The sequence below is a fragment of the Felis catus genome, chromosome A1, assembly GCF_018350175.1.
Source record: "Felis catus isolate Fca126 chromosome A1, F.catus_Fca126_mat1.0, whole genome shotgun sequence".
Lineage (NCBI taxonomy): Eukaryota > Metazoa > Chordata > Mammalia > Carnivora > Felidae > Felis > Felis catus.
Window position 1 is genome coordinate 169,785,350 of NC_058368.1, and position 14,168 is coordinate 169,799,517.

Genomic DNA, 14,168 nt, shown 5'->3' on the forward strand with positions numbered 1-14,168 from the left:
CACCAACCTCCTTTACCAGCCCAGACTCTTACAGCCGTGTGTGCACAACATGCATTTTACTTTATCCATGTAGTTAGGATAATAGAGTCGCCTAGAGGTGATCACTGATGCAGAGTATGACAGTGCAAGTCAGCAGGGTCCTGCTTCCTCGAAAAATCCTCAAGTATCTAATTGTGTTTTTCTGGATTCAACCAATAGTATGTTCATAACTAATCTTACTAGCGATCATGAAAAAGGGATGTCCATTTTTCACTTTTGTGGAGGCACAAACCCTTTGAAACTACTGAGAAAGAAGAATTTCCCAAAAGACAAGAGGAGCCCATTTAATACAAGGAAACTGCAATTCATACGAAACTACCCTAGGAGTTCGCAAAGACTCAGGCAACAGCCAAGCTTTAAACATTTAAACATTTAGTTAGTTGGCTCTTTGGCATTATGCCACTTCAACATACAGATGATTGATTTCATTTTTAAGTCACTTGACCACATCATCCTGATGTTTTGGCATTTTGCCCACAGCCTTGGCATGCAGTGGTTTCAGAGAGAGCTCTTTACTGCCGTCCCATGGAGAATCAATGAATGGCTGTGGCTGTGAGTTAGGAGGCACTGCTAGCTCTCCCACTAAGCAGGTAAGTGTGGGCACATTGCATAATCTGGGGTAAGTTAATTTGTGTGGGCCTCAGTTTCCTCTTTTGACAATTGCAGAAGCCTGTGAATATGGAGCTAACTAGCAAAGAAAATCCGGACGACTCTGTGAATAATTTAGTATACAGATGAGCATTTGCCTTCTGTGCTGTTTTCATTTTGACTTCTAATGGACTCCCTGACTCACAGGTTCAAGTGAATTACAAGGAGTTCCACGTCATCCCTGTGAATGAAGACACCTTTATGCTCTCCTGTCCTAGGGCTTAGGAGTCCCTGTGTTTTTGGAATCTAATAAGGGCATTCTTCATGAGGCTAATTAAAAGCTTTTGCCCTTACCAACAAAACAGCCTTTAATCAAAAAGCTGAATGTGGAAAAGTTGAATAAATCAGGTACAAAGCAGGATGCAGATATGGAAGATCAGAGTGGAGATTACCTCAGCTGGCCCCTGGAAGAGCAAATTGTTTTATTGACTTTTCTTCAGCATAGTTCTTGTTCTGCCTTGTAGGGTTTTTCTTCTTTGCATTTTTTTTTAAATGGAATTTGATGATATATAAGGAAAGCACCAAAGATCTCTGGCCAACACAGCCTCTGACTTGCTAGAGGCAGAGCTAACTTTGATATTGTACTTTCTAATTACAGGCGAGACTTTCATGGCCTCCCCAGTAAAAGGTACCTACCGCCTTTTCTTTCAGAAAGTAGACAAGGGTGTAGGCAAGGAAACAAGGGCATCTCAGTATTCCTGGAAATAGGAGCCAGAGATGCTTATATCGGGAGGAATTGCTTGGGCAGTATCTGTCCCTACCCAGACTTCAGCCTTCCAGGGACAGGAAGAGACGTGGTGAATCCCTCTCTGGAGAATTTCTGAGGAACACACAGGGCCTGAACAAGCCTCGTTTCACAACTTAATCAACCCAAGGGATATGAGCAGCAATGCTTTGCCTGGTAGTTATGTAAGATGAAAGGAGTCTCAAAGTCGAATGAAACTGTATTATTCAACTGCTTTCATTCACTCTAAAGACATCCTACTCTATAGGTTATGCATGAATTTCTCCCATTTGCAGGAGTAAAGCACAGTAGCCAAAAGTCATCAATGTTTTATAAACTGTGACTAATCCCCTACACCGTCTCTCTCTCTTCAGTCCCCCCACTTTCCTACTGTTCAGAGATTTTTTTTTTGTATTTTCTGATATTTAGCTGCTACTTTTCTGTGTTATTATTATTATTTTAAATCACTTGAGACCATGGCATACTGTGGGGTTTAGGATGGATAGGGTTATTAGGAAAGCCTGCTCTCCCAAGCCTTTAGATTGCTTTGAAATATTTTGCTTGAAAATAGCAACAAATAAATCTGAAGCTCTGCCTTCCAGAAACAGCAGCATAGTGCATTTCCAGGGTCCTTTTGGCTTTTACTGAGATGTTGCCACCCAAAATAGTGGTGGGCTCATAAATGTTTAGCAAATCATGGTAATGAATGTGGCAAAGACAGACATAGCCAGTGTGTGTTTTTTTAATCATGCATCATTTAGTACAAAGATGACTCTTGGATGTTTTGGCAAATTAATTTTGAGAAGGGAGAGAGCAGCTGGGCTCTCGCCCACAGAACTACACTAGCTGTATCGGCTAATAAAATTGCTGCTGCCTCTGCCTCCTTTGAACACACAAATGGGACTGCAAGACAAAGGGGTTTCTTTGCAGTTTTCCTCCAGGGTTTTGGTTGAAGCCATGTGGGTCCTTCTCCAGTGTTCTCTACGTTCCAAGAGTTCCTGCCGTGCTGAGTCAGCAACTTAAGGACAGGAATAAGCACCCATTTCCAAGAGTCATCCTCTCCAATTTAAAAACCAATCACAGTGCCACCTTCTTTGAAATTTGATGAAATATGTACTCCTAGGTATTTCTACAGTTCAAATGTAACTCCTCCCCATCGCGCTTTATGTGTGCTTTTTTCTGTGACACCACATGAAAGATCTTACATGGCAGAGAAATTTGCTAGGTGTTGAATTTTTAAAGAGGTTTATTTATTTTGAGAGAGAGAGAAAAATGCAAGTGGGGGAGGGGCAGAGATAGAGCATGAGAGAGAATCCCAAGCAGGCTCTATGCTCAGTGCAGACCCTGATGCAAGGCTTGATCCCACAACCCCATCATGACCTGAGCCAAAATTAAGAGCTGGATGCTTAACTGAGTAAGCCACTCAGGCGCACCCCCCCCCCAGGTGTTGATTTAAAGATAAATAGTCTGCAAGAAAACCACATTTGAAGGAAGTTCCAAATTTAGTTACTCTTCTAAGAAAACATCAGATGGGAAGGAGAAGGAGATATAAGTTAAAACACACATAAGTGTAAAAATCTTGCTCAGTCTTTGTCTTTCTAATAGCCTTTATGCTAAGGGCTTCCCACAACTCTTCATGAAGTCTCATCCCCCAGCACAGCTAGCACAGACTAGCCAGCAGGTTTTCTTTTCATCTCCTACACCCCTGCCTCCTCTTTTGTTCTGTTGCCATTCAGTCCATATATATATGTATATGTATACATATATATATATATAATACATATATATACATATATAATATATATATAATACATATATATATATATACACACACACACATAATATTTCTTTTTTTGCTGCAAGCCCTCGTTTCCCTTGAGTTTTTCTAGTTCTGCCTCTTGTGCATTGCCAGAGTTCTGCAACAACAAATCCCAGGAACACCCTTGTTCCTTTATTTAGAGGGCAAAGGAACAGGAGGAGCCAAATGGGCAAAGCCAGAATTTTCTTGCACAGGAGAGAAGAAGAAACGCTGGGAATACTTATATTTAGTATTTTTTTAATGGCTGCAGTCTTGTCCCCGGGTGCACATGACCTTCTTCTAAAAATACATAAGAAAATCATACCATTTTCTGCCTTTCAGAAGAGCTATGGGGCACTGGGACTGGATGAGGCTGGGGGTTAGTTTCAGGTATTTTGTAAGATGAAATGTGTCCACTGAGACCTTTAAGACTCGAGTTGGAGCTAACAAAGAGACTTCAGAAGAATGAAGGCTTTTCACATCCTTTAATACTGCCACTTAATACTAAAATAAAATTTTTAATATTTTGATCAATAGCTCTATGACTGTCTTCATATCACTAGGTATCATGATGATACCTAGTATTTTTGGAGAGCTTAATTTGTGTCAGGTGTGTCCAGCAACTTTACGTGTATTAATTAATTTACTCTCTATAGCATCCTCATTAGGAACTTCTCTTGCTGTCATTTTTTCATGTAAGAAAACAGCAAAGTGAAGTGACGAGTGAAGTGGGTTTGGTGCCAAGTCGCTTGTCTTGCCTAAGCACAAGCCGTGCCTGGCTATGTAGCCTTTAATAAATGGCCAAACAGAACTTAGCCCAGGGCTGCCTCTGGTGGGCTGTCAGCCAGTTTGCCACCTCTGCTCCACATTTATCTCTATTAGAAACACAGATTGGAAAGTTGCCACTGGCTTCTGATGTCAGATAGCGTGCCATCCAACTACACATTAATAAATAAGGACAGAAAATAGAATCACAGCGTTTGGCCTATCTGTGGCAGACAGACTGGCCCCTGGGGCACCCAGTTTCTGAACAAATTAATGAAATTTCAATAGCATTATGGTTAGCAGTTTTCAAATCTGGGCATCTGCTGTTTTGTGCCTAGTCCTGTGCTACATAAAGATAATAGGAACAGAAAAGAAAGGGAAAAATGCTGTTTTCAGTTTCAGAGCCACCTGCAATTTTGTCAGGGAACGTGACAACGCACTGGAAATAACTAATAAGCAGCACGTGGGCACAGTTGAGTAAGGTTCAGGGTATGCACTTTAGATGATGGGTATTAGAGGAGCTTTGTAGTATGTAATAGAGACTGGACCTGACACACAGGTGCACATGTGGCTGCTGATCATTCGAGAGCCCCGGGAAATACATAATGTTATTTCATGTTCACCATTTTCAAAATCTTTAAATATGGCATTGCGTCAAAAATTGGCCAGTAATATTCTTCCATATTTACTTTGGACTCAAATATGTGTAGATGAGTTAGAACTGGCACTGAAAAAGGAGAGTGTGGCCCTTAGGAGCATCTTTGTCACTTGTTGGAAGGCTTGGTCATTGTTCTTCTTTGGTTCTGAAATGTCCGATGACACGACATGACCCAAATAGCTAAACCATTCATTTATTCTGTACATAATTAGTAGTTTCTACTGTGTGCCAGGTTCTCTGCTGGCTTTCTCAGATTTCAGATTCTAGAAGATAAAACACAGAATTTAGTGTCAGGAAATCTCAGTTATAATCCTGGCTCTCTCCTTAATTTATAGTGAGGCAGAATGAAAGTCAATTTACCTACCTTGGCTTTAACTCCACATTTGTGAATGAGAAATTGGCTACATCTGTTGTTTATAAACTGTGCTCCATGGATTCTGTGATTTCTTTCTCAAGGTTGCTTGGGGGGTATCCTACAACAGTGGTTCTCAACCAGGGGCACTTCCTCACCCTTCCTTTTACCCTTAGAGGACATTTGGGGAATCTGTTTGCTATTGGCATCTAGTGGGTAGAGGCCCTGGATGCTGCTAAAAATCCTACAGTGCATGAGGTTGCTCCCACAACAAAGGATAATGCAGCCCCCAATGCGGATAGTACCCACGTTGAGAAAACCTGCTGGGGAAGGTGTGTAGAAGCCTGAGCTGGTGGGGCTCTGGGCCTCTAAGCCACTAACCCCTAAGTACATCTATTTCTGTTTGCTGGGTACAGCAGGAATAAATTTGACAGGCAGTGAACAAATGTGCAAATTTTAATCTTATTTTCTACCATTGAGCTTAAATGATATCTTAATTCCCCCACTTTGGTTCTCAGTCGATTCAAAGTTTACGCTAAGGTATTTCAAGGTTCTGCTCGTTTCTTTTTTCTTCTCTTTAGCTCCGAATCTATCTCTGGGGCTTAAAAATCATCCTGGCAGTGGGAAGAAGTGCAGGTCTAGTCCACTGCCACCTTTGATCGTACACTCTTTGTCTATGGTCAAACACCCCTCTCTGTTAGTCTTCAGCTTTCAGGGATTTTTTTTTTTTTTGATTCAGTTTGTTTTAGAGCAGTTTAAGTTCATAGCAAAATTGAAGGGAAGGAAGGTACAGAGATTTTCCATGTACCCCTCTGCCCCCACATGTATAGCCTCCCCCATTATCAACATCCTCACCGGAGTGGTATATTTGTTGCAATTGGTAAAGCTACACTGACACATCATAGTCACCCAAAGTCCATAGTTTACCTTAGGGCTCAACTCTTGGTGTTACATTTCTGTGGGTTTGGACAGATGCATAACGACACAGATCCATCGTTACGGTGTCATACAGAATGTTTTCACTGCCCTGAAAATGCTGTATTCCACTTATTCATCTCTCCTCCTTCTCAATCCCCAGTAACCATTGGTCTTTTTATTCTCCCCATAGTTTTTCCTTTTCCAGGATGTTATAGAGTTAAAATCATAGTATGTAGCCTTTGCCGATTGGCTTCTTTCCTTAGTAATATGCATCTAAGCTTTCTCCATGTCATTTCATAGCTTGATAGCTCATTTCTTTCCAGTACTGAATAATATTCCGTTATCTAGATATACCACAGTTTACTTACTCAACTACTGAAGGACATATTGGTGGCTTCCAAGTTTGGGCAGTTATGAAGAAAGCTTCTATGGACATCCGTATGCAGGTTTCTATGTGGACCTAAGTTTTCAACTTGAGTCATCAGTTTCTGTTTTGCTGTTCTTGTCCCTGACTTGTCAGAACCACCAGCTCAGGGGCCTCACAGCATCCCCAACAGCATGCTATGATCACAGCTGTGATGACACTTCCGGTTCATTCCCTCAGTCACTTGTGTTCCCATTTGGGGGAATAGCTGGAAATTTTCAGATTTGTTCCCTTACCCTCAGGGCCGTGGAGCCTCAGAGTAGCGCTGTCTCAGACCCTCTGCCTATACCTCACTTGCCACCATTTCTACTCATGGCTCTGGTCTCATGCTGGAGAAGGGGATTTCTCTGTGAGGCTCTTGGCACCCCTTGCATGTGCCTGAGAAGTGGGGCACATTTTTCTCCCGCTCTCAGACTCCCCAATCCTGTCTAGATTTCCTTTGCAGGGATCCTGACCAGCAACCCTCTATTGTTATTCCGTCCACCAGCCTTTCCTGCTCCCGGGTGGTTGAAATTTATCTCTTTGTAAGAGTGGAAAACGGCTCCTACATAATCCGGCATTTTTTCTAACTATATTGTGTATAGTATAAAATTAATGCTTTTATTTTTTTTATCAAAACTGCTATTTCAATAAATGCTTTCTTCTTTCGAAATCCCTCCTCTTGAAACAGAAAAACTTGGTCTTTTAAACTATTAATTCTTCCATGAATTAGAAACCCCTAAATGTAAGACTTGACATCATTGAAACCCAGCAGCATCTGGCTTCTCCTAATGGTATGGAATGCCACTGATTCAGTGGATAGTTACAGTTTCAATGTTTTAAAATTTGATCTCCTTAAAAAGGAAAAGGAAAGAAGGAAGGTAAGTAAAAGGAAGGGTTGAAGAGCCCTGGGTGGATGGTCTTTATTCTTATTATTATATCATAAAGTGATCTGAATATGTGAAGAGCCTGAGTCTCTTATTTATGCCTGTTGCTCTCCTTCCTTGATGTATAATTTTCTTCCCTCAAAAAGCATGGTAAAGAGAGTCCTCTGGAGTTTTCAGAAGAGAGAAAAGAGATCCTCCCAGGATTTTTCCTTTGAAACTCATTGTCAGTGGGAAAACAGGGTTGGATAATTGGAAACATTTTACATAGACATTTGCTAAATACTATTCATGTATCATTCCTACCCAGAGTATTTGCTCCTGATCACCTGGAAATATTCAAAGAGAGTAAAAAAAAAAATTCCTAAATGGGAAAAATAATATGATTTCCCAAACTTAGGGATTAAGGAATCTCTCTTTCCCTGAATCTCTCTTATCATCTACCCTACCTATTTATCATCATATATGTATTGAATATTTGGTGTAGGTGGCAATTTCTGCCTACATTTAGGACACTGAGATGTAAATCTCCAATGGTGGGACAAGAGTTTAGTTAAAAGGCATTGTGTTTCATTCATTTATTCCAAGAATATTTATTGAATGTATTGCTGGGATAAACCCTTTGACCTGGTTTAACATTAGAAGACTATTCTGGTCCTGCCCAGGTTATTAACTAGTGACATGATTCTGAAAAAAGCCACCTAATTGTTGAATCTTTAAAGCTGAGGGCTATTTCTGTGGTTCTGTTTGGATGGTTAGAAATGTGTACCTTTTTCTTCACTAGCCATCCTGGAATACACACACTTTCTTAAAATCTCAGGTGCACATGAATGTAACTCCTACAGTTAATGATGTAAACTGTCAACGGTTAAATATTCAATCAGTTCTATTTCACTTACATCATCTTATTTAGCAATAATTATCTGATCAGCTGCACACCAAATAACAATTACCAATCTAACGAACGCAAGCCATAGAAAACCCAGGAACTAAAATCCATTTTGACTACAAATAAACTTCTGTATTTCAGATAATGTCTAAACTATAACATGTAAATTTTTATTTAAGGTAATCTGACAAATAAGACATTTCGGCTGAAAACAAAGTAAAACCAATCTTATTTTCCCTTTTCTTTCCATTTAATTTTCTGAGTTGGGCAAAATTTAATCAATGAAGGGTCATGTTGAAAGCTAACACATTTATCTGGTGGTCAGGTTTCTGATTAAAGAAGGAACATTGAACTTTTAGTCAGGACAACATTCTGGGAAATGTAGCTGTTTGGTCATGTTGCATCTGCTGTTGGAATCATTTATTATGAAATTCATTCATTTAAAAGAAAGTGTAGATAATTAGATTTTCAAGTCAAAGCTTTGCTGTCCAGTGGGAGCTAGCATTTTAAATCGAGGGGAATTTTGGAAGGGCACATTTATATGGGAATTACTAGGGTCCCAAGGAAAAAGAACCTACCTACCATTGCTAAACCACATGGCATGCTACCAAATGTTTCCCTGGAGGTTCACCATCTATGTTAATGCTCATAGTTCTACCTCTTCTTGAAAAAGGGACTATCCTATTATTGACATTGGGTGATAATTCTCAGGGGTCACATGTTCACATTTACCTTTTTATTAGAGCAACTGATAACTCTACTATCAGCTGACTGTGTAACTCATTTTCCCTGAAGTTCTGGTTTAAAATAGGACTTTACTGGCAGTCAGATGGAATATGTGTTTGTGTTTAAAAGTGTGGTGTGTGTACCAATGCAGGTGAGAAGTGGAAATAATGCATGAGGAGTGCAATATAGATCTTGCTATAGATCCCATTCTTACCCTGCCCACAGTCTGATGGATTGATTGTAATTCCGATCCCAGAGCTGGCTCTACTTTGGGTAATTATGGGATTCTGGCTAAAGCATTCACTTACTCTCTCTTTCTTGCCAAGGTATTTGATGAGGATCGTGATGTGCTCCAAAGCAGTTTCTGTTGCTATTAGTCAACATATAGTAAACACCTAGTCTAGTAGGTTTTCTGCAAGCATGAACAAGCCAGGAGTTATGCCCTTTAAAAATTCACGTGCCTTTAAGATGAATAAATAAAAATAACTTTGTCGTGTACCACTATCATCTGAAATTTCATTCATACCAGATAGTGTCATGGTGTTCTGTTATTACAGATTCGATATTGACTGGAGTTGCCTCTAGATCCCTATCACCTAGATGTTACGTAGGTGAGGAATATAATACTTGGCTAGATCACTTAGATGCTCCTGCTTCACATATTCTGTTCTTATGGAGAGGTCTGAATGCCTTAGCATTTAAAGTGAACACATTCAAGAATCATCTTTTGAACTAATATGACAAAATCTATGGAAGAATATGACTGCACTTGTTTCTTCTCCCTAAATGTTCATTTACTCAGAAACAGCACAGAAGAGAGTTTATGGATCATTTGAAGCATATCAGGATCTGTTTAGTGTAGAGTGGCAGTTGGGGCTACATATTTTCAACTGTGGAAAAGGAAATTAATAAGAGATGGAGATAATCATGGCTTCTATGGAAGTCAGCCTGCCATACAGGTATGACTGCCTCCCACTGAGGTTTACACAACTAGATAAGCTCAGATCTGATTGTCTTGCACTTTTTTGCAGAGGCCTGTCACAATGCAATGGGATCAGGATGTATCAAAGCACCGTCCACCCCCACAGGTCAAAATATTCTAATACCTTGTATTTATGTAGCACCTGGCTCTAGGGACCTCGCAGTGCTGACACACAACATTACTCCCTGATTACATTTTGCAAGCCCCTGCAGCAATTGGGTGACCGCTGTGCAAACCCAGCCGTAACAGCCTGCTCTGAGTGTGGAAACAGAACAGTACTTGGAAATTCAGCCCCTAAGTTTGAACTTGAAGTGCACTGCTACATGATGAATTAAAGCCTAGGAGGCTTGGGCTGGCCAGCAGAAAGGGCTTTGCCACCAGAGCAACATTAGATGTAAAATTAGGCTCAAGGATGGAGTCATCATTGTTGGTAATATTTAAAAAAAATGGCTGGGTGTACGGATTATTCTTAAGAAATAAAATAAGAGATCAGTTATCAAGAGAAATATTGTCTAGCTTGCTGATTCAGTCTAACCACCATTTGTGTCCTGTTTATCAGTGGCTCATCAACATATAGTAAAGAAACTCTGTTGGGGCGCCTGGGTGGCGCAGTCGGTTAAGCGTCCGACTTCAGCCAGGTCATGATCTCGCGGTCCATGAGTTCGAGCCCCGCGTCAGGCTCTGGGCTGATGGCTCGGAGCCTGGAGCCTGTTTCCGATTCTGTGTCTCCCTCTCTCTCTGCCCCTCCCCGTTCATGCTCTGTCTCTCTCTGTCCCAAAAATAAAATAAGAAACGTTGAAAAAAAAAAAAAAGAAACTCTGTTTATTTTAATGTAGATCATGTCACAATTCTACCTGTGGGAGAGAAGTATAACAGAGGCAGGAGAAATTTGTGGCCAGGGAGCATCATACACGTCCAAGCTATCTGGGAACTGGCAGACCTCCCAGTTCAGCAATTTAACACCTGTATTGGGAGTAATGGAATACACCTTTATATCAGAGGGACGTGTATTCAATCTTTCTCATCGTATTTTCTGGAAAGGAGTATCATTGTTTTCACTGACTCTGCTGTGAAGCATATGGGGTCCTCAAAGCCCAGAAAAACATGTGGCCATGATTTCCACTTACCAGTAGTATCCCCATTATGGATGCTTATTTATAACAAAGTGATGATGTTGAGGTTGCTGCACTCTCCCGCCCCTACCGTTTCCCCACCATCTGGTACATGAGCTAAGGGCAACAATTCCTTCTTTTATTAGCTTGGCCTGATATTTACAGGTAGAATGATAATATCTTATTTTCATATGTGAGAAAACCTAACAAAACCGTCAAGAACCAAACCACAATTAGGAATTGATCTATACTGAATAACTTGTCAATATATTGTCATCACTGTTAGAGAGAAAGGGATGAAATGAATAGCTATAAGTCATCATGACTAGGATAGGGACATTTCAGTTCTTTTTCTTCAGTATTGAGAATAAATGAATGTACGACAGACCAAAGACCATCTTAGACCTAGACGATTGTCACTCTTGCCCTAGGCTCAGTGCTTTAGTGGAGCTCCCTCTAGTTTTGTTCTGATTGTTTCACTCTGGATGAAGAGAGCAGTGCCTTGGGGACAACTTAAAACCCACTCTCCCCTGGTAGACCATATTCTAGGTACCCACAACCTGGTATCACCTGGCTCTAAATCCACTTCCAGTGGTTTTGTGTGCCTTTTTCTCAGACTTATCTGAGGACAAGGGACAATTGTTTCAGAGATGTGTGGATTGGATTTCTGGGTTGCACATCTCAGGTATGCTTGTGAGGTCCCTCACCATGTGATCATGAGTAGGAACAAGATGAGTGGGTGTCCTATGAGCTGGGGGCTCTATTGGTGCTCTTGCCTTATACCCTGAAAATATTTGGTGTGGGTTTGTGTAGACACTTGCCAAACAAACTCAGTCACCAACACCATGACTACCAGTATACCTCCATAGTGAATTTTAGGCTTCTGGCTGTAGAAGTAAATTTTAATTTTTCTTAAATTCCTTCAAAGCATTGGCCCTCTTCCTTTTTGTTAAAACCCAAAGGCCAACCTCAGATTACATTCTCCTTTTTCAATCTTCTTAAATCTTTGTAGGGACAAAGCATGCCAAAGGCAGCACACATATACTCAATCAAGAAAGTAATTTTGGAAATAATGGTCTGCTCAAATGGATAAGGCAATTAGGTAAGATGCCAGTAGGCATGGTTTTAATGCTCAGGGTAAAATTAAGTTGAGGAATTTTGTATGTGTGTGTGTGTAACTGATTGCCCCCTGGCCTGCTTTATTCCCTGCTTCTTGGAAATGATTTTCATATCCCCTGTTTTCCATCAGTGATTTCTTTCCTTTCTACACAGCAAATTTAAGTCTGGCAAGGCCCAGTATCAGCAGGACTATGAGATGTGTAGACAGAGTAGCTGTTGTGGGAATAGAGCACTGGGTATAATTTCACAAAAGCTCCCAGGTCTGTCATCTCATCAGTCTAATACCTTTCCTAGTCTTTATCTTATGCCTTAGGAAATGGGTATGGAGGGGCAGCAAAGGAATAAGAAATAGGAGACTTGGGGGACTTGAGAAAAGGGAATGGGAATCAGTGAAGAGGTGAGAAGCATAGTAGGGAGATGTTACCCAGATTTGGTCTTTTATAAAATTTAAATCAAGGAGAGGCTTGGCAAAGTGAACACCTGGTTAAAAATTGTATTGCAAGCATTTAGAATCATTTCTTAGGATAGATTCCCCAAAGCAAGCATAGATGGGTCAGAAGATAACAATATTTTGAGGCTTTTGATATCTATGTCAAATTGTAATCTGTACTCCAACTGGAAGCATCTAAGGGTTCTTGTTTCATTGGATCTTTGCTAGTGTTAGCAGTTAATTCTGTTTTATTATTTAAAAAATTCTCTGCTTAATAACCAAAATGTTATCTTACTATTTTCATTTTATTTTCTATCATTATTAGTGAATCAAATGGTTTTCAATCTGTTGCTTTGTATTTTCTCTTTTAAAATTATTTGTTCAGCTCTTTTGCCCTTATATATATATTAGAATCTTATTATTTTAGTTAGGTAAGCCTTCCTTTTAGATACCAAATGGCACAGCTAGTATATGTATGTACAAACATATCATACCATGGCAAATTACACAAAATGGCAAGATATCAAATAGCACAGCTAGTGTATGTATGTAGAAAGTAACCAATGCAATGTGTTTTCAACTCAATGAGCTTTTTTTTTTTTTTAATGTACATCCAGGCATGTTCTTTTCTATTTTATTTTTTAAAAATTCCTTTGAGATATTATAGCAGTTACGTGATTAAGGATGAAGATAAAATTGATTTTCCATTAAAAGGGACTATTTTTAAAGACTGGTCATTTAAAATACAACCAGAAGCTACTGTGGTTCATCAACTGAATCATAACTGTAGCTAATTCTAACTTGTTTTTAAATCAGCTAACAAATGTTTTTCATTGAAGCACTGTGATATGTGACACATATAAGGTGATTTTTTCAGCAGCAGAAAAATAAATTCAAAGAGCATTTTGCTCCTTTGGGAAATATTACAGAGAGCTCTGTTGAGAGAAGGAAGCTTATGCCAAGGACTTTACCTTGGTCCCCAGAGACAGGAGAAATGAAATGGCCACTTGAATCAGAGTCTCCATCTGCTACAGGAGTTCACACTGAAGCCTTCTTTCATCTAATTTTCTGGAATAGATTATTGCTAAAGCTTACTTTTTTACGTGAAAAGAATAACACATATACCATGGGTGAAGAATGGGGAGACATAGTAAAATGTATTCTAAATTAAATTAAACTTAATCTTTATTGGACAGTTCAAGAGGTTACTATTTTCATTCATTTATTCATTTGTTCAATTAGTATTTATTGAGCTTTGTGCTTACGGCATGAAACTAGGTGCAAGGGAAATATAAAAACAAATAACTCAGGATCCTGCCTCGTCAGCATGTGTGCTTGAATAGGTATGATGTAACACATTCTTATATTAAAATAGTCAAAGTGAAAGTTATAAACACATGAAAGATTCAGCCAGAGTGCCATGGATGCTCAGCGTGGGGACGGCATCCAAATAAAAATAATCCTACTTTGACCAGACTTTGGAAATATTGCTTAGTATTCCATCAATTGTGTGTGTGTGTGTGTGTGTGTGTGTGTGTGTGTGTGTGTGTGTGTGTAGTCTGAGGAACTGTACTGCAAATAGCGGAATTTCCTGGGTGTGCAGGTCGAGATTCCCTTGTAGTTCAGCAGAGGATCCCTCCATGGTTAAAGTAGATAATTGCTATTTTGTGGCAGGCTAGCATACTTTTATTCTGCTTTCCCTTTGGGATATTCTTAAGCAT

At 39.8% G+C, this 14,168-nt stretch overlaps 1 long non-coding RNA gene across 2 annotated transcripts in view; it reads left to right on the forward strand.

Moving 5' to 3' along the window:
* LOC123379297 overlaps positions 1-14,168 on the forward strand; it is a 136,181-nt gene that overhangs the window by 55,521 nt on the left and 66,492 nt on the right. For both annotated transcript variants that reach the window (XR_006583592.1, XR_006583590.1), the window contains exon 4: positions 520-629. This is a non-coding gene — a long non-coding RNA (uncharacterized LOC123379297). The remainder of the gene's footprint in view (positions 1-519; positions 630-14,168) is intronic.